The sequence below is a fragment of the Vicugna pacos genome, chromosome 19 (assembly GCF_048564905.1).
Source record: "Vicugna pacos chromosome 19, VicPac4, whole genome shotgun sequence".
NCBI lineage: Eukaryota > Metazoa > Chordata > Mammalia > Artiodactyla > Camelidae > Vicugna > Vicugna pacos.
Window position 1 is genome coordinate 39,113,344 of NC_133005.1, and position 18,995 is coordinate 39,132,338.

The 18,995-nt window shown below is 41.9% G+C and overlaps 1 protein-coding gene and 1 long non-coding RNA gene across 23 annotated transcripts in view; one reads left to right on the forward strand and one right to left on the reverse strand.

Annotated features, from left to right (window-relative positions):
• Positions 1 to 18,995, forward strand: part of TSHZ2 (teashirt zinc finger homeobox 2) — a 911,650-nt gene that overhangs the window by 577,521 nt on the left and 315,134 nt on the right. The window lies entirely within an intron of this gene.
• The window catches only part of LOC140687462 (uncharacterized), a 38,962-nt gene continuing 25,337 nt past the window's right edge, over positions 5,371 to 18,995 (reverse strand). Inside the window, exons 5-7 of the long non-coding RNA XR_012061827.1 lie at positions 13,816 to 13,894; positions 12,457 to 12,643; positions 5,371 to 5,443 (exon numbers count right to left, since the gene is read on the reverse strand). This is a non-coding gene — a long non-coding RNA (uncharacterized lncRNA). The remainder of the gene's footprint in view (positions 5,444 to 12,456; positions 12,644 to 13,815; positions 13,895 to 18,995) is intronic.

The window sequence follows — 18,995 nt, forward strand, 5'->3', positions numbered from 1 at the left end:
AAACCTTTCCGGAGCATCTTAGCTAAGTTAATCAACCCCAGCTCTCTTCCTCAGGGGTTGGCAAGTGACAACCTGCGGGCCGAATCCAGCCTACTGCCTGTTTTGTAAATAAAGTTTTATCGGCACACAGCCACATCCATTACACATTGTTACATACGTTACAACCTGAGACTGGAGTAGTCGCAACAGGGACCATTTGGCCCACGGATCCCAAAATATTTGCTGTTTGCCTTTTATAGAAAAGGTCTGCCGACCCCTGAGCCTCCCGTTACCCGGCTTTATTTCCTTCATAGTAGTGATTACTGTCTGAAGTTACTTACTTCTTTCTTTGTTTGCTTGCTTGTTTCTGATTTCTACCTTTAGAATATTAGCTTCTCACAGGTTCTTTTCCCCGTACCGTCGTAAGCATAATGCATTTTGATGGAATGAATTTATAAATTTCATGCTTCAGCCTTTCTATTAATGCAGAGAGGGCGCCCCAGCGTTGATATACAGATGAGTTCTGTTGCTGTATGTTTCAACCAGGGAAAAGCATGTAAATTGTTCGGGTTTTGGTTGCATAAACTGGACCAACCAAATACACTGAGAGAGATGAGGCCTAAGTACTGTATTCTGTAATGTCATCTCTTGAACGTGACAAGAAAAAAGCAAAGCTGTGAAACCAGTGGAAAACATCATGGTGATGTTGTGTCATTTCATCCAATGCCACTGTCACTAACACGAGCTAACTCTTCTTTGTCACACAAAGAAAGGCTATTCACCTACTTACTTACAAGTTACCAAACATTTTGGCTTAACCCTGTCTAACCAAATAAACGAGTTTCTTTAAAATGGCTCGACCCACATAAGGAAAGTTTTCTTTTTCTCTGCTGAATTGCATCACCTTGTCCCAAATCACCCGTGCAAACCCCAACATATACCCAGCCATATCCTGGTCACCTCATGCATTTTACTTGCTGGAAATAAATGTCCACACTCCATTTAATCCCCCCTCTCTCTCACTTTGACGTACGTCAGAATTTCTTCCATCCATTCTTCCCCGTCCTGGGCCTGGCCTCTTCTGCTTAGGCTGTCTCCAGCACACAGGTCAGCACTTGAGGATTTATATACTGGTTCCTCGTCTATTGGCCTTTACTGCCCTGTTTCCATCTGTGAGAGAGCAGGCACCCTTTCATATCCACCTTTATATTTCCGTCTATTACCCAATTTGTGTGTGGCCTGAATTGAGCTCTGAGTAAACACCAGCTCCCTGGCACTGGGCTGGGAGTTATGCAGACAAGACCATTAAAGTTTCCCAAGAGCCTTAGAATCTTAACTTTGGGAGGCTTCATACCATCTAGAAATAAACCTGTTCAAATGCACTCACTCGCCATGTTAAGTATGATTTTTTTTTCTTTTAAAGGAAACAAGAACAATTCATTTGCTTTTAAAACTATTATTGATTATAATTTTTCTGTGTCTCAACCAATGCATGTATGGTCAGATCTCCAAGGATCTGAAGGCCCTTCAGAGGTACACTCAGAAAAGATGTGCACTCTATGCATCATGCCCCAAAGTCCTAAAGTGTAAAGCAGCCTTGGACACTCTCAGATACAGTGGTGAACTCAGCGGATGTGGTTCTTGTCCTAAGGGAGTCCAGAGTCCAGCCAGTGTGAGATGCGGGTAAGCAGGTAGTTACAGACAATTATGAGAAGGCCCGTTTTGGAGGAAGGGCAGGGACAGAACCAGACTGGAGGGGAATGGAGAGAAATGGGGATGAAGGAAGGGCTTCGGGGAAGACCTCCCCGGAGGGAAAGTTTTTGAGGAGCCTTAAAGGACGAGAAATTACATCCAATTTTCCCCCAGCTAGCCTTGATAAATCGATTTAACCCATAAACTAATTCACCTGATGTCCTAACAGGCTATGTAATTTCTGGAGCCCCTTCCGGAATGTCAGGAAGGCAACAGCAGAGCATTAAACTGACCATGGGGTCCTTCTGAGCATGGGGCCCGGCCGAAGGCTCGGGTTTCCTGCCCATGAAGCTGGCTGTGACAGTTGTCCTAAAAAAGGGTCTAGTATCATTCGAAAGCGGGTAGGAGAAAGAAGCACGTTTACCACAGTGCCTACCACATTGTAGGTGCTCCACAAACGTTGCTGAATGAAGATGAGTGTCTTTAGTTTTTCTTTTCATGAAAATAGACCTGACCAGGTAGCAAACGTCTTTAAGCAGGCAGTTACTTTGGCATTTTCCCTTCCAGAAGCTCAGTTCAGACCCGAAGATTCATATCAGGCCTGGGGAAACATGGCCAGTATGACTCCCTTCTGTCTTTCAGATGGCTTGGATGTTATTAGATTTAACCAGTTTATTTGGGGGGGGGGGGATCATATATATGACCCTTTGGAAGAGAACTTTCCTCACATCTTATCCTGACAGCAGATGATGATGAACTGATGCTAAACAGAGTGATTTTTATTAAGGTTCATTGAGAGCATTTTCAGAAGCTGCCACACAATGAAATGTATACATTTTCCCCCCTGTCTATAAATCTGAGTAGTCCTGTGTTGCCAAGTCAGGTAAAGTGAGTCCATGGGTGGCTCTTAAATGCATTAAACCCCTGGAAATATTAGATCCTTTGACAACAGATGAGGTTTGCTGGTGCAGCTCATTAGCATTTGAACAAATTTGTGAGACTTTTAAGGCGTGTTGTTGGATGGAGCTAAGTAGACTAATGCAGTGAATTCCAGACCCTAATGGCTCCATTTATCAAGGGAGCAGGTTTTAACATAATGCATAAACCTTTCTCACGTGGCCATTTTACTATGCATTGAATTCTATTGCAACATGGTGCTTCAGGCAGAGGAAATGAAGAACTTAAACAAGGTTAACATTCCGAGAAAAGACTAGGAAAAAATCAATACCTCCCTCCATCCCCAAATAAAAGATGATTTACAAAAGTGGAAATCTGTATTGATGGCAGAGTCTTTCAGATGACAGAATGTACCCATGATGTTTTGTGACTGGGACATGAGCTGTCCTTGCCTCTGAATTCATGTCGAGTTCCAGGGATGATGTTATAAAAATGTTTTAGTGGGTTTAATTAAAGATTATTAATTGGTTAAAGGCCCTCCTGTAGCTTTGAGATTTATTTTAAGGCCAGCGAGGACTTCTGCAGCCTGTCTTTCTTCTCAGTTTCACATTCTTGTTGACTTCAGGATGTTGTCTTTCTTCTTCCTGTTTACATGCTCTTAAGAAGAAGCGCTGAAGGAACTGTCTTTCCTCCCACTCGGAAAGATTTGCCAGAGCTTAACACTGAAGCTGCGTCCCTTTGGAATACCCACTCTTTCAAGACTTTTGTTTTGTCTATTAGCGATTCAAGAATTCCGTAACTTCATGACATTTGCAGCTATAACATTGCGGTTTTGTCTATCAGGGAAGTAACCCAGGGCTCAGAACATGCAGCACCTGGGCCACTTGTGGAGGTGGGAGTTTGCATTGTGCGGAGTGACACTTAGATGTAGGAGGATGTAATTTTGCTCGTGAGCAGCCCAGAGCCACAGTGCAACGTGAAATTTCCGGTTTCTCGGCTGAGCTGCATCCCCTCTGCCTGCCAGTATTAAAAAAGCAATGCACACCAGACAGGTGACTCTCTATAAATGGCTTTGGGTTCTATATTTATACAGCTATTAAGAACCTAAAGAAGTCACTTAAATTTTTCAGATATACCTCACTGCATTTTATGAGGGAAAAATATATGCTTTGGTGGCTTCATAAATTCAGGGGGTTTTGAAGGCTGCAGAATATATCCCTCACAAATGTCAAGGGTCTATGGTATATAACTTTTATTTTTCAGGAGATGCTACCCTGCTACTTAGATTGGAAACGCCTTGCTGCTAATGCATAAAACAGCCCCACGGTTGCTCATTCTAGCCAAACTACCATCCAAAGTTATTTCTTTGAAAAGTTGGGCCTTCCCAATTTCCCCGTTTCCTTCCTGAAAATGGTTTTCTATATGATGCTTGGCAAGACTTGGGTACTAGCAGCCAGAGTTGTGCTAAGCCAAATAGCTGGAAATAGACTGATTTCCATCACTCAAAAAATGTGAAGTTGGAGCTTAAGCCAGGAGTTGGGCAATTAACCTTCCACCTTTGGAAAATTCAAAATTATACTTTATGTAGTAAAAACAGGTTAGCTAAATAATATCCTGAATAGAGGGATGAAAGAGCTTAAAGGTGGTGTTTCATAAAAGTGAGAAAGGAATATTAAAATACCCTTCATATACACAGCAGGGTCCTGTATAGGAAATAGAAGTTCTGTCAAACCCCCAAAGGTACGGGAACCAATAAACAGGGTTTTCTCTATGTCCAAGCAGCACTCACGACTCCGGGCGGATGTCTCTTTCTCTGACGCCTAGTCAAGGTTAGGTGTTGTTTTCCAAAGTCATCCTGCATTTCCATGCATGGTTATTCACATACATTGGTTGGTTGTTTTCTTATCTCTCTCCTCAACTCAACTGTCTGTACCTTACTGGCAGAGCCAGGGTCTAACTTTCCTTCCTGAAGGCTAAGCACAAAATTATCACTGCAGAAACTCAAAGAACATTTGTGAATAAATTAATGAATGATTGACTAAATGCAATCGTGAACATTTTTTTTTTTTTGAGCTTCAGACCTTTAGAAGAAAACCAGGAATTGGAAAAAACAAACAAAAAAACCCCAGTGAAATGGCTGGAGACCTTAAATCTTTACTCCTTCTTCAAGCACGTGGAAAAAGCCTCCTTCTCCTCCCAATGAGCAGGGGGGCAGCATACATGTCAAAGAGAGGGAGCCCATAGCATGGGCTCCAAACATATTCATGGAAATGAACCAACCACTACTTGAGTTCTTGCCTGATGGCTATTCAGAGGATACCCTGAATCACTCTAGCAGAGAAACTTAGGTGAAGGAGAAGACACAGGATCATGAGTACAACATTGCCCCTCTGGTCGGGGCCTCTCTAATCTTCCAAGTGCCGAGTCCAGGCAGCAGGTCATAGGATGCCTGGGAGAGTTCCTCTGCAGAGCCGTTGAGCAGGATTAGCTTTTGTTGACTGCTTTTGTTAATGTGTCACCAATCATAGACCTTCTTCTACTGACGGGTTGTACTTATTTTCTGTGCTCCTTTTGTGGATTCATTTTAAAATATCACCTTAGAAAGTTCTAGGAAAACTCTAGGCGTCTCAGTGAGATGTTTTGCAAATGGCTTAATTCTCTGGATTTAGCAATAAAAAGAGATGCTTTTTTTGAGGTGAGCTCAAATTCCATTTTGAAATCAACAAACATGCTTCACTCACTTGCCTCAAATCTCGGAGACATGGTCTACTTGAAATCGAGGTGAATAGTCTTCAATTCCTACCTTTTGTTGCAGTCTTTCTTCTAATTGTAGGTCACATCATTATCCATCCCAATTTAAGTATGTTATTTTGGGCTAAAATTAAAAACACATGAGCAAAAATTAGCAAAGCTTTATTTTTTTAATGTGGACCATGTATCTTCTAAGAGATCTTTAAGGAAAGATGTATATTTAAACTGTACCAGGAAGCAGATCTGGTTCTAGAGAGAATGTGGACTCTTAGAAGCTGTTTTCAATTCTCAACTAAGCTGCATTGTCAGTTAACCTCTCTGATGTTGTCAGCTCATCTGTAAAATGGAAATTAATAGTGTCTTCCCCACAGGGCTTTTATGAGGGTAAAATAAGATAATCCACAAGAAATTGCTTGGCAAATCGTAAAGTGCCATATAAACACAGAAGATAATCACCAAAAATTGTAGTATGTAAGATTCTTGAGCACAAAACAGTAAGCGAGAGAAAATTCTGGGATAACAAAAATTCAGAAAGGAATAAAGAATAACCATCTGAACAATTACTTGGTGGCATTGCTGTTTCAGAATATGGAGGAGTTATAACCTACACACCTTCAATTTAGATGTTCACAGTTTTATGCACTTGGCAAAACATTTTAAATACTGTAAAATACTCTAAAATTCTGTTCTGCATATATAACATATATGCACATTACTACAGATATTATACATTTTAATAAATATCATTGCATAGAGATATATACATAAAACCAAGTATAGCATAACTTATGAACAAATAAAAATTTTAAGGGGTAGATTTTTAACTCTGAATGTATTACTGCTTTTCAAACTCAAACCTTGTAGAAGATGGTACTTACAGCACAGTTGTAATTACTGAAGCAAAGGGGCTGTACCTTGGTGTGTTTTTTCAAAGCGTACTTCTTATCTTTTCTAAAACTCCTGCCAGCCATTGTAGGTGAATGGAAATTGTATGTGTGTGTGTGTGTGTGTGTGTACATGTACGTGCATGTGCACGCATGGATGTGTATATGCAAACATCAAAACTGATTTGCCCAGGAACTCAATTTGAGCACAAAAATCACAGGCATGAATATGCAAGGAGATTTGAATGTGTGTTTGTCAGCAACTAAATATTTGGCAAGGGGGAAAATTAAAATAGATTGCACTTAGAGCTCGAGGAAGGAAGAATAAACACAAATTTACAGGTAAGTGTTAGCAAACAGCGTATATATTGAATAGTAGTCTGAAATAGACCCATCTGAACTCGGTGGGAAATTGACATTCTGTTTGTGCTGCTGCGTATTAGAACTGGAAGCCTCAAGTTACGTTTCTCAATAGGGATACAGCAAATTACTGTATCTACATGGCAGGCACTTGGCTCTTAAAAGCTGGCGAGATTGAGGGTTATTTGAGGCATTTAAACTAAAAATTTCAGAGAGGATCGAATCAGTGTTATTTTTGGTCAATCAGCAAGATAGTCAACAGGTATTTATCACACAGCCAGCTGTCTGTTTATTTTTTTTAACTCTATGCTGGGGTAGATTAGAATGGGGAAGCCACCTAAGACATTAGAAGAGGGAACGGTAGATCTTGGACCCTGGTTTGGAAGGATGAATGGCAGTAAGCAAGGGCTTTGGAGTCAGACACACGTGGCTCCGAGTCTTAACACCTTTTTCTCTAATGTAGCTCCACATTTTATATGAGGCTTGTGTTCTGAAGTCAGCCCACTAGGAAAGAGACAGACAGTCAAAATTATCTTTGGAATTTCCTTAAGTCTTCTACCCTTAAACCTTCTTTTCTGTGAATTAAAAACATTTTTTGAGCCCCTAAGCCATTTAGGAAATTGGAATTCATTATCAAGTCACACACACACACACACACACACACACAGGATTGTGTGCAGCCTTCTGTCTTCATTTTTTGCGCACTCAAATTTGAGAACTGCTGTGCTAAAGGAAGAACTAAAAAGAAAGTCTACGTGCAGATGTCTGGACTTTTGAATCATCCTGCCTTTCAAATACTATCCAATCCCCAGTGTGAAGGGCGGATGGTGAGACTTCTCAAGTTTACTCTATTTGGTTGTAATAATAAGCCTCTCTAACCTTAATACATGCTAATAGATTTATTTGATGTTTTGAGGATTAAATGAAACAGGGGATGGCGTCTTTCTTGAGGGTTAGGTTTGAAAATCGGAATGTAAGTTGCGTGTACTGAATGACACCACTTCATTTATGTGATCTTTGTCAGGGCACTTCACCTCATTATGCCTCAGTCGTCTTATCTGCAGTCTGATGATTGGAGTAAAACCTACTTAACGGAGTTGTTGACATATAATGATAATGCAGGAAGAGCTGTTAGCAGACAGGTAGCAAAAAATTAAAAAGCAGTAACTCTTATTAGGATGATCACAAAGTGTTGTTGTTGTGATGATGATGATGATTTTATGCTCTGTGGCTTCGGACGCATTACCACATCTTTCTGAGCTTTAGTCATCTCATCTGTCCAAAGGGAGTGTGATATCTTTTCCAACTACTTTGAAGAGCAGCAGAAGGGATAAACAGAGATAAGGAGTTTGCAAAGCATCAAAGCCTGTGTGTGCAGAAGGTGAGAACAGGATAGTGAATCATAATATTCAAATCTCGAGGAATCCCAATTTCATAGCTGTTGCAGAACAGTATATTCTTAAGAACAAGATATGTGGCTGAACAGAGATATTGTCAGGGCCCCAGTGATGTCACAGATGGTTGAACGTGGCCCATCCCCACCCCTGGGGAAACAGCTTAAAGTGCATGCATGGTCTCTGGAAGGCAGGATGGAAGCCTCACCACGGAGTGCCTGGACATGTGCGTGATTCCTGACAGATGCTGCCACGAGGAGTAGACTATGCAGTAGACTTAAATGTAGGGGTCTGACGCCCAAGTGGCAAGAGATCTAACTTGATTTTTTTCTACAACGGCATTAAATTCTTACTAGGAGCACCTGTGCCATTGGATGACAGAACTTAACTGGAGTCAAATCAGGGGATACGGGTTGATTCAGCCTCCTGGGATTGTGTCCGAAGGTTTAGAGCTCATACGTGGCCCTTAGTTATGACCGTGTGTCCACACTGACTCCTGCAGGGATGTGCAGTGCCCCTTCTGATCTCTGATTGAAGGCTACTCTGAAACTGCCGGTATTTTTCTCGGGTTGTCCCAGACCCCCTGGCTTAGTTGTAGCACATAAGTATTCCTCGTCTTCTGCTCCCACAACATGGGGTGTGGACTGGAGGAAGTAGGGTTTCTCCGCAAGGCACTGGAGCAGAGAATTCTTCTTCTCTTGAATCTCCCAACTCACCTGAAGGATTCCTGAAGGAGTACGCCATGATATTTTGCCACCATCTATACAGCTGGACGAGGACCAGTGAATTGCTTTGGACCATTTATGACAGTGTCTGTTGCTTGCCTCATGGAGCCTGGGGACTGTGAATCCAGTGTCAACTGCCTCTTGAACCGTTGAGTATTCCCAATTGAACTAACTGATTTTTTTGTTCAATCACATCCTACTCTGCTACAGTCTCAAAGGAGGTGAGAAGTAGTTCTTTGTGCTTTGTCATTCTCGAGCAGGTTTTTCGTTATGTAAAAAGCAATTATAATTCAGAGAAAAACAACTCCATGGGCAAAACGGTAAAATACGTAATTCTAACGTCCCTTGGGAGCTCCAGGTGGGGTCTGCAGATTCCATCCCTGGGCAGAATGTAAATACATGTGCCCAAGTTTGAGGAGAGCTGCCGAAGAGCAGGCTCTCTCTTTCTCACCCTCCACGTTCATCTTCCCTGCCAAGGACACACATTTGGCAAATGACCGTGCCCGTTCCCCACACCCAGACGTCACAACTTTCCCTGGGCTGCTTTCAGAGCCTCCTAGTGCATGTCCCCACTTCATCTCTGACCCTCTCCAAGTTGGTGACATTCGTCTTGTGGCTGAGTGGATATTTTGAAAATGTGATGCATCACTCGCATCCTTTAGAACTCCTTCCTTGACTTACAGTTCTTCAGTGGCTTCCTGAGTGTCTTGCAGGACTTACCGACCATACCATAATTTAATTTTATATTTACGAACCTTTTATTTATTCGTTCAATAACTATTTCTTAAATACATACTCTGGCCAGAGACCCTTTGCTTCTACCTTATGCAAACAGGATTGATACAATGTAAATAATCACACAAATAAATTGCCGGCTGTGGCAAACCCTGTGGAAGGAAGACAATAGGAGAGGAACCAGGCTTAGTCTGGATGCTCAAGGAAGGGCTCGCTATGACTTTCAACACTTGGGAAGTTATCGTTGGTTTTTAGTACCCTGCAACTTAATTTTGACTTCTCAAAGGAGTCTAATAATTTCTGATCTTCTTCTTCCCACAAAGAGCTGAGAGGCAATGACTATGCCAACTGGCTTTAGAAGAGGAACACCTAAAAGCCCTCAAAACATAAAAGGAGAACCAAAAAAGAGAAAAGGAAGGAGAGGAAAAGCAAAGCGAGCGTGTGGAGCGTCGGGCTCACTGCTCAGGGAGGCATCGGGGGCCTTTTTACCTCATTTTGTTATTATTTAACTACTGCACAAAAGAGAAGCGCCTGTAATCCTCTGCGGAATAACGCATTAATCCTCATTAGTCATCGTTCAGTTGGGTATGCGTTCCCTGCACTACGTGAAACAGGCAGAGGTACCTTCCCAAGAAGGATAAATGCGTTATCTCATAGTTCACCTACTCTGGAATACCTAATGGGCTGCACTGGGAGTATATGCTGTTTATCATCCCTTGGAAGGGGCAAGACGGTTCCTATTGAAGGCTGCTAGACCATGAGTGATTTATGGTGCATTTTACCCCTCAACTGTTGGGAGAGGCGGCCACATGGGTAGAATTCCATCTGTCCCATGTGCATCCCCTTTAATTAATGATTTATCTTACTATCTTCCTTCCTGGGGAAAAAAAAAAAGATTTTACTTCCATTGGTAAAACTACCATCCGCCAAACAGGATCATTATCTAAATCCTGGTGACAAACAAGTTGATGGGGAACATTCTGGGGAAGGGAAACCCAAGGGGAAAACAGGTTAGCAAAATCCCTTGCTTCCTGAAGGAAACATTAGTAGGTGTTTCCTAATCCTGCCTAGCAAAGGTCAGTGTTTTCACACACACACACACACACACACACGCCCCTGCTCAAGTGTCCACATAACAAGAGAGGATATGTAAAGAGACTCCACTGGGTGAGGGAAGTCATTAATCCAGTGCTTGGCAGTCAGGCGCTTGAAAAAAAAAAAAAAAGACTTCTTATTAACATGCAATTGTCACCATGTTAATAATGAAATATTGATCTGTTCCTGCCTAATGAAAATCAACGCATTCCAATTTACCCCAGCAAAGAAGACCACTTAGGGTCTCGTGCCAACATCTTTGCATTGTCCATCTCTATATTTTTCACAATTGTATTTATTGAGAACCAGGGAGGGAGAAGGGAACAGTTAATATCAGGTCGACCAAATTTATTTTTCTCTTCTTCCTTCTTTGAAGTTCAGTTGTCTTGTTTTAGCAAGAAAAACCTTCATGGAGACTTTATAATATAATAAGCTTTGGTGATTTTATGATTAAATGATTATAATCTTTGTCAGCAAAAATACTGTTATATTAGAAATGCAAAACGTTGGAAAATCAGTTTCAGCCCTAATCTATAGATCAATTTATAGCTATTTACAACCATATATACATTGCAGTAAGGACTGGGGTCTCGGCACAAGATTTATCAGTCTGGATTGTGGAGAACAATTTTACAAAGAGAAGCTCCGTCTAATAGCCTATCTTAATTAGCTGCCAATTTTGTGAATTATTTCTGTTTTATAGTCAGTTTTTCTACTCATTTATTTACCTGTGATCTTGAAATTATCTGTGGAGCAATCTCTTCTGGAGAATATGGAAACCATCCAGTGACTATTGCCTTCTGAAAATGTAGATCATTTTGATTTACAATTTAAGATGTAAATACTTTAAGGTTGGGCCTCTGTGAAAGAATAGTTCACAAGTTGCTACATTGTTCATTCATACTTGTACATTTATTACCCAAAGGCACACACACGGAGTTGTGTGTGTGTGTGTGTGTGTGTGTGTGTGTGTTTACCAACACTGTGGCTTTTTATGACTTCTGTTAGGTGTTGTTGCAAGGAGGTTCACATAAACATTTATATAGGTTTTAGAAAACAGTTGTTACCGAGGAAGAACCTTTTCTGTTTACACAAATTCAGAACAAAGAAGCGTTGCTCCAGCTTCCGGTAATTGACATGTGGGCGTGTTTTTCAAGTCACTGACTGGAAGAAGTGAGTGTCTGAGATTTATTTTTGACAGGACTTAAATTACTGGTAGCCTGACGCATTTTTGAACAATTACTAGACACTGAGGTGTTTAAAGTAATGGGTACTGTTTGAGGGATGGGGAAGTTTCAAAACGGTTAGAACAAAACAATTTTCCATTTGATTAGTAAGATGCTAACACTTACGTTTGTATTACTAAATAGCACATACACAGTTGACTCCTCAAATGATAGTTTTTTCTCGGAATAAAAGTCATCCTTAAAGAGAAAAACCCCTCCACTTGATGAATTGGTGAATCCTGGGAATTCAGGAGAGGAACAGGCCCCTTTGCTCGTTGTCGGTTTTCTGCCCGCCTCTGGTGCTTTCAGATCTGTCCCCCAAGTACACAGAGCAGAGAGCTCTGTCCTGCTTTGTTTCAAATGTCTCGGAATCTAGGGCTTAATGTTCATTAATTAGTGACTATCTTTCAGGAGCTTCTAGACATTGTTTAACCAGCCCTCTGAACTCCGACTGGAAAATTAAAATTCACAATCCAGGAACTGCTCATGTCCCCGAAAGATAAAGCATCTACAGCTGCCATAATTGGCAATGCATTGATGTTTCAAGTTATCCAAAAAAGTCAAAGCAGTCGTGTTTCCTCCCCTTTCTTTCCTGTTAGTGCCTCTGATGAAAATAAAGGAGTGCAAGGTTTCCAGTCCTTTTCTTTCATTTTTACTGTGGCTTTAAAAAGAAGGGCAGGCTTTGGGGGAGGGGTCCATCTCTATCTCATGGACTTACCTGTTCTTGTAATTCTTAAAGATGCGGGTCAGCAAAGCCCAGGGCTCTTTCTTCTTGATCCAACACTAGTGATGTGGGTTTTATCATCCCTCCAAGATCTTTCTCCTCTCCCCTGGGTCCAGAGACAGCCATGAAGTCATGTCCTCTGACAACTCCTAGAGAATTATTCAGCACTGAGTGTATCTCTCTTTAAAAAAAAAAAAAAAGTTTTTAAAAAAGCCAACTCCCCCACCCAAATCCCTTTTGCCTTTTTTTTAAAAATCAGAAATACAAAGAACTTTGCATTTGCCAGGATCTAAAGCATTTGTGCTCAACCTGGGATGATTTGGCCCAACTCCGTGGGGACATTTGGCAATTTCTGAAGATATTTTTGATTTTCACAACTGGGGAGCCGCTTCTGGCTTCTAGTGGGAAGAGGCCAGGGATGCTGCCAAACATCCCACCAAGTACAGGACGGCCCTCATGACAAGGAATTACCTGGCTCCACATGCCCACGGTGCTACGGCTGAGCAACTCTGGTGGAGAGGGGTGAGGTAATGCTGGTTCACAGATGTTCTGTGCTGCCCCGCTGCTGTGGTTGATGGGGGTTTTTACCCTGACCCACACATCCAGATCGAGAAGAATCAAGAATGCGAAATAGAGTTGAAACAGAGGTAGTTCAGGAAATCATCTTCCTTTTGGTAGATTGAGGACATATCTTTAAAGTTACAAAGCTCATGTCCCCAGCTTCTTTAAAAGAATATGACGTGCCAATAAATGTAGGTGCAAAGAGTATCTTCAGTGCAGACAACGAAGTCATAATGATGTAGCAATGTTAATTACCACACTGGGAGAGGGGGCGGGGTTGGGGGGGTCCTCCTATGTTCCAGTCTCAGAAGTAAGCCCTTTCTTTATCAGTGTTACTTTATTGAATGCTCTCAACAGCTCTGTGAGATGGGACTACCAGGAGTAGACCTGAGTTCTAGTATTTAATTCCTGTCCAGCCTTCATTGTAGAAGCTCAGAGAATAAGATTTTCTTTCTAGTCGCCTTATACCTCATTGTACTAGGAAAGAGTGAGTCTAAATGATGTCTTATTCCCATCCTATTTCTAAGAACCCAGAAAATCCATAAACTGTTCATAGATTTTTAATTGACATGATAAAAAAAAATAATAACTGCTTTGGCTTTAGTCTCTTCTTCCAAGCTGGATGTTTTGACATCATCCCTGGAAGATTTTCCAGAATTTCTCAGGGAAGTCAACGCTAGGGATCTGGAAAGCACAGGAAGTGTGCTTCATTGTGGGTCAGGCAGGTAGATTCACTAGAAGCGGAGAGAGCATTAGCCTTGGAGCGGCAGGGAGAGAATAAACTTCTCTTACGCATCCATCCGTCCATCTGTCCTTACATCCATCCAGCCAGCCAGCCTTCTTCCATCCACACAAATGGATAAAGACACATCTGAAATACAGTTCAACAGAAGTTAGGAGTTATTTCTAGACACTGGAATATCAGATGATTTTTAAACTTTCTTCTTTATAATTTTTATTACTTAAATACAGTAAGTCTGAGACAGTTTTAACAATGAAATTATTATTTTTTTTAAAGGAAGAGGATGATGTGGGATGAGCTAATAGATGCTTTTCAACAGTCCAGGAAAACTTATGATAGTTAAAAAGAGTGCTTCCTGTCTTCTGTTAACTCTGTCCTGCCAAGTTTAAAAAAAAAAAAAGACTTCTTTTCAGTTTGGGGTATAGGTTGATTGATGTAATGAAATATGTATGTTTAATTGTAGTTCTCCACTGACCTCAGTGTTTGTTACTTTTACTACACATTAGCTAAAAGTAGAGGCCATTTATCAGAAGGATTGGTTACAGGATTTCTCTGGACCATGATTTTGTTACAGATAATGGGATTTCCAATTAAATGTGAGATACTTTTTCAGATTTTAAGGGACCTGCAGTCTGGCTGCAGAGACAGGAATTGAAAGGATGTTCTGTGCCTTACCAGTCTTTGTGAGTGAGACTTGCATAACTTTTCTTACCTTCATAGTGGTCTTGGTAAACTCTTGTGCATCTCTTAAACCTCTGGTCAAATGTCACTTCCTCCATGGAGACTTCCTTGACTACTCCTTGTGAAGTTAAATGTTTCCTCCTTTGATTGAAAAGTTAAATGTTTCCCCTTTTTTTCAGTGTCCCTTACTGTAGTCAGATATGAAAGTTATCACATTGCTGAAATTATGTCCTTATGTATTTGTTCCTCCTACTGGACTTTGGCTCTCCACAGGGCAGGGGACAGGATTTATTGGTCTGTGTATCCCCATGGCTTCTCATAGAGCCTCAATTACTCACCAGGAAATGAGCTGGCTAGAAAACAAGTCAGAAGGAGATGGGTGTCGTGTGAAGTACAAAATCAGACAAATGTGTAAAAGGTATAGATGAGAGTGGATTTGGCAAAGCTTATATTTTTTGGAAAGTTCAAATATATACCAACTAAACAGCCAGACAAAACTGGGAAAATGATGAACAAGTGAAAGAATTAATAGCAATTGCTATGTCTGAGCTTCAGGGACTTATAATAAAGGAATACTGAAATTTCGGAAAAGGCTGCATGGAAAATAGAGATATTAGTAGTTTTTGTAAACAAAAAATTAGAGCAAATGTACTCTGAGCCAGGGAGGGTGCAGAGGCGTGAGCACATGCATTACTCCTTTGTCAACAGAGGTAGGTGTTACCAGTCCCATTGTACAGATGAAGCGTTCGACGCTTAGGAAGCAAATGACTGGTCTGAAGTCACACAGTTCGTCATTCAGAGCTCCAGTCTCTCCCAAACTATTTGGCCTTGAAGGTCAGTGTTCCTCCCACTCAACCCCAGCTGTTTCTTGTCCTCTTTTGTCGCTGGCGTTTCCTCCATGTGGAAAGCTTTGAAAAAGCTCCAGTCACATTTTGAAATTCTATGACAAAAAATTGAATGTCGTCCAAAGCATAGTTTAGGATTTAAACATCCCTGTCAATCCTGGCTGTCATCACCAGGAGATTTTTATCCCAACAATAGATCACTGTGAAGTGCTTGGCCTGAAGGGCCCTGGGCTGTTGTAATGAGTAGGATTGGAATCTACTGAGTAATGCAAATAAATAAAAATGAGACAGGTAGTCTCAGACTTTCATTTTTGCCTTCTTTGCTGTCAAGCTCACGGACTGCTCCAAGCAAAACATCTCCCTTCTTACCATTTTATTAATCTGTGCAATGGGGATGAGAGAGCTTGGGGTCTCCATCCAGCTGCTATTTCATCATCATAGTGATCAGTGCAGTTTTTGAGCACATAAGTGATTGGAGTTGAAGTAATAAATTAAGGACACCAAGGAGATTTGCGGTCAAATTATGGAAGCATCGCATGTAGAGCTGACAAAAGAGCCCTGATGACAAGCCCGGGATACTAGTTTCTGACCCTGAGTGACTGTGGGTGGAGGCATAGGGGTCATACATAGCAAGTGCAAAGGGCCTGGGGTGGGCACGGAGAGCAAGCCTAATGTGGCTGGCGAGAAGACAGCAAGTCAGAGCATGAAAAGAGATGAGAATGAAGATGATGGCAGGAAGGAGCAGGGTGGCAGCTGCCCCAGATTGCCAGGGGACTGAGACAGTTCTTGGGATGTAGGACTTTCAGTTTTAAAATTGGGAGAGTCCTGGACAAACCAGGGCAAGTTGGTCACCCTGGGCAGGAGCCAGGTTACACCAGCCTAGGTAGACCATGGGAAGGAGTCTGGGCTGCTCTTTTTGTGCAGCGAGACAGCATGGATGTGTTTCAAGCAGGCAAACCCTCGAGGCCATTCTGCATGGAGACTGAAACACTGGTTCTGTGTTTTTTTTTTTTTGGCAGGTCACCCAACCCCCTCTTGACCTTAGTTTTCTCATTTGTAGCAAGAGTTGGTTACACCAGACAATGCTTGACTCTGGGACCCTAAGACATTCTCTACTTTGTTCTGTAGACAGGAAAGGGCCCTCATGGGGTTCTGAGCATAGGAATAACATGATGAATTTTTTAGGGAAGATTAATCTGGCAGTAGTTGACAAAATTAATTGCAGCAAAGAGAGATCTGAAGAAGACCGTCGAGCTGTTGTAATGATCTAATCAAGAGATGAGGAGACTATGGACCAGGGCAAGAGCAGGAAGGATGGTGAAGACAGGAAGAAAAGATGGAGTGATAGCAACAAGAGAAATTGCAGGACTTGGTGGCTAACTGCATCCGGCTGGTGATGGAGTTGATGAAGTAGGAGTTCATTCATGTGTCCTTTTATTCATCTTACTGGGTGCATGTCCATTTGCTGGGCACTGAGGATGTGGAGATGAGCGAGTCCTTCATGGAGCTCATGGTCTGGTGGAGAAACCCAGGGTCAGGCTGCACATTCCAGGTGTGCTTACTGCTGTGGAAGGAATGTGACAATGGAGGGAGAAGGGCGAGGAAAACCCAGACTAGAAATCACGGAAGGTTCACAGAGACAAGCGATGTTAAAGCTCACAACTAAAAAAATTAGCAGTGAATTAGGTTGATGGTGGGGTGGAGGCGGTCAGGATGGAGCAAGCTATGGAGAGTATTTGCCAAACTCCTGAGGCAGGAAAAGGCTGGCACATTTGATGGACTTAGAACTAAGTCCAGTGTAGTTGAGGACTAGAGAGAGGATCCTAAAATGCTGGAAAGGGTCAAATTATAAAAGAGGCTAGCAGACACAGAACCTATTTTGGACATGATTCTGAGACTGATAAGAAGTCATTAAAGAAAGAGTTATAAAAAGGACCCCATGTACAATTTCTGAGTTTTGAATATTTTTATCACAGAGAATAGCAGTACCCCTAAGAGACCTAGGGCTTAGCGATGAGTGGCAGGTGACTTTTGGTGGCAAGGCCAGAGAGGGAAAAGGAATAAGGTGACTAAGTGGAAACAGTCCCTACGGTATTGAGAATATGGAACCATGAACTGCTTGCAGAAAGATCAGTGGTAAATAATGCCATCATGGTCATCTACTCGTTGAAGATGTGAGAATGAATGAGTCCTGTGAGAAGGAAGAATTAGAGAGAGGAGAAAGATAGACAAGGGCAGAGTACCTGGGACCTGGCCACTTTATAGGACTGATTGGGGATGATCCAGAGATGGAAAAGCCAATCAAAGAGGGGGAAGGCTCAGGAGGTTTGGGTACATGGAAGCCAAGAACGAGTCACTAAGAAGGGGCAGTGGAGGCATCGAGTGCTGAACAAAAGTCAAAGGAAAAAAACCCTGACAAAAGGCCAGTAAGTGTGGCAATTAATAGGTCGTTTGTTATCTCTGAAAAGGAGGTTAGTGACTAATGTTTGGATTACATCACTTTGGACAAAATTAATAGCGAATTTCCTGATATTCACTTGCAAAAGTGCAATGGAAATTGGCTGCCCACTCTCCCTGTCTTTTCTGAAATTTCTCAGATTTGCAAACCCTCTAGTCTCCTCTGAGTACTGCAGCAGAAAATTGGAATGTGCCCTGCGTACAATCTGGGTGCGTTGCTGTCACCCAGCCCCTCACCTTTCAGATGTCTGACGTATCAACTGCTCTGACGTCCCCGATGCCTAGGCTCAGAGTTCACATGGCTGCTCCGGGGAGTCGAGCCAAGGGAAGGGAGGGAGAATGAAGTGAGAAGGTCTTGTATCAGTCATCCAACTTCATGCCATGAAACCCGTGTGCTCATGTTTACAAAGAGACATTCCTATAAACCAAAGATCTAAACCCCAGATCTAAAAACATGTGAGTAAAGCGCTTTGCTAGGAGGGAGATTACTCACAATAAGGAGTATAATGTGGATTTAAACCCTTCAGTTGCACCGATGCAAATGTATCTAGGCCTTTTGTTAAACTTAAAATTTAAAATAATATTTGTTCTTTGTAAGAAGTTGGCCAAGTCCAAGAAACTCTACTGTGCCCGACACATACTAAGTGCTCATTCAGTATTTCTTGAATGAGTAAAAAGAAATAAAATAGTAGAATGTAACAGTGGATTAGAGGAAATCTGTCATCTTCAGGAGATTGTAGGCCACAGTTAACAATGTTATATTTGATCTTTGAGCATTGGGAAGTCACAGGTTTTTAACCAAGGGATTATATAAACAAATTGTCTTAAAAAGTATTTCTCTGGCTGCATTGTCCTGGATGTATTGCAGTAGAATGGGTCTGAATGCAAAGATGCCAGTGAGGAAGCTACTGCAGTAGGAAGGTGGGGGGAAAAATGATCACCTGGACTAGGCTACTGGCAATTGAGATACAGAACAGTGAGTGAATGGAGACACATTTTAGGGGGTAAAATCAGTAGAACTTGAGTATCTGTTCAACTAAGGGAATATTGGGAGTGATAGAGGGGACTGTTAAGTGTCAGATCATTGTGAGATATTCAAGAGACATGGAGAACACCACAGAGTGCTCACCTAGATCCCAGCTCAACGCGTGGATGTATCAACTTGAAAGCCCTGGCAGATAGGATGTGATGGATGCCACTGCAGTGGGTGAGCTTAAAGAGAGAGAGAGACAGAGACAGAGACAGAG